The sequence below is a fragment of the Triticum dicoccoides genome, chromosome 4B (genome assembly GCF_002162155.2).
Source record: "Triticum dicoccoides isolate Atlit2015 ecotype Zavitan chromosome 4B, WEW_v2.0, whole genome shotgun sequence".
Taxonomy (NCBI): Eukaryota; Viridiplantae; Streptophyta; class Magnoliopsida; order Poales; family Poaceae; genus Triticum; species Triticum dicoccoides.
Window position 1 is genome coordinate 78571039 of NC_041387.1, and position 2162 is coordinate 78573200.

The window sequence follows — 2162 nt, forward strand, 5'->3', positions numbered from 1 at the left end:
CGGCGAACCTCCTCGGCATGCACCCGCGCCGTGCATGGCACTGCCTGAATGGGGATCCGCTGCGGATCCGGATGCCAACCGTCCGGTAGGCTGTGGATACTGTAGTGGCCGCCGGTACTGCCAGTGCCACTGCGCTTGGTGAACTGGTATTTACAGGCGCTGCCGCTCCGGTGGCGAGCCGCGCCTAGCAGGCGGCGCCGGCCCTCCCCTTCCCGTTGAAAAACCCCATGGTGGTCGACGGCGAGGGTTCCTGGTCGACGGCGAAGGAGCACCGCGTGGCGAGATGTGGATGGGTGTTGAAAGTGGATGAGGACGGCCACACTGATCTTCACACACTGCTAGGCGGGCCCCGAGATAGGTGCTGGCATTTAATAAGACACGGACGGTGGTTGGCGGCCGCCAAGTGGGACCGTGATGGACACCGAAGGGACGCGTACGCTTCGCGTCCGTGCAGACACATTTCAGGCATAATTTTTGGCCGGAAATTGGTCCGCGCCGACGCAAAGCAGACAAATTTTAGAAATGGGTCGACGTGTTGGGCCAGCATTTTGTCCGTAGCGACCCAGACGGACATGGACGGACGTAGTGGGTCGTCCGGTTGGAGTTACTCTTATGCACCAGGTTTTTGAGCTATATTGGTTATGGTGTGATGGGGATGAGGGGGTTCGCTTGAGGGCGCCGTTCCGAGCGAACGAATATTTCGCTCCATCATCCCACCCCTGGGAACGATTAGTTCGCGGGGACAACACCCTGGAGCACGGTCGTCAGATATTGGAGTCCTTATGTATAGGAAGTATTTTTGTTTAGCGATATATTTAGGAAGTATCAATTAGGCATTAATTGAGTTCTTATCCTGTTATATTCCTTGATCATCTATAAATTACGCACATAAGCCCTTGAGTTGAGCACATCAGATCTTGCTATAGTATACTAACATGACGGGCTACAGCGGACAGATGACTGCGAAGGCAGTAGCGATTCTGCTCCTTGTGGTTCTTGGATGCCACGCGTACTCCGCACACTGTAAGTATGCGATTACTCTATCACATGTTGTGTATATGTATCTTCTCGGTTCCATGACACCCTTTGTCGGTGCTGCGAGACCAGGTAGCCGTGAGCTGGGGGACGATGCGATATGGGCCGGGTCCAAACTCAATCCAGGAGTACTGTGCATAAAGAATCTATGCTCCGGTGACAAATTGAGCAAATGTTTCTGTTGTGCAACGCTGCCCGACGATCCTTGCTGGGACACCGCACAGGAGTGCAGGAAGAATTGCCCGTCGTCGCAGAACCATCGGATTGACATATAAAAACTTAGTGTAGTTCGGATAAGTCCAGCCTCATCATCTGCGAGCGATGAGTAATAATTTCAATCAACTGTCTTATTCAGAAATAGCGATGTGACCCGCGGAATATGTGGCTAATTATGTCATAGACTCATAGTATGTCGTATCATTTTCTCTCAGTGTGTTTACCAAATCGGTTGCTATTTCTAAGACAACAGGTAAATAAGGAATACTCCAACCATCTGTATACTAAGACCAAATTTCAGATGGATATGGTTAGATCTCAGTTGACTGACACTTAACCAAGTCTCAGTTTAGTGACACAACATATAATTTATTTTTTTGCATGAATCTTCACGTAAGCATGAATATAGCATCGACTGAGAATTAGCAATCCCGATTTCAGATTGCCCGTATTGCTGTTTAAGTCATTACATGCTCAGTTTTTTTCTACTCCACATTTATATTACGTTGATCCTAAAATAGTTGTCTAAATACATTCGTAGCTAGACAGACAACTAATTCCAAATGGAGGGGCACTATACATATTTGCTTCTGAGAAAACCTTAGCTCTTTATTAACGTCCATTAATTGCGTCGATTCACTTTAATTGCATCCGAATTGCTTACTGTCCTCTCCTTTCCTATTTTGCAAGACTGTCCGTGTAAATGCCTCCACTTTTTTTCAAGGACAAGAGAGAACATCCGGAATTGCGTCGCAGCGACAAACTAACAACAAATGCAAAAGAAAACTATCCTTCCACGAACCCACGAGGTCTAGCCCTAGCTAGCTTCACAAAACAAGGTCAGCTCTGATTTTAGCAATGGCGGGCGGGCCACAACGGAAAGACATAAGAGAAATATACCCTAAGATTTT

At 48.1% G+C, this 2162-nt stretch overlaps 1 long non-coding RNA gene across 1 annotated transcript; it reads left to right on the forward strand.

The window, feature by feature from the left end:
* The first annotated feature begins 909 nt into the window (after positions 1 to 909).
* Positions 910 to 1518, forward strand: LOC119295132. Its single transcript, XR_005143767.1, has 2 exons — positions 910 to 1023; positions 1108 to 1518. It is a non-coding gene; the product is annotated as an uncharacterized LOC119295132 (long non-coding RNA).
* The last annotated feature ends 644 nt before the right edge of the window (positions 1519 to 2162 follow it).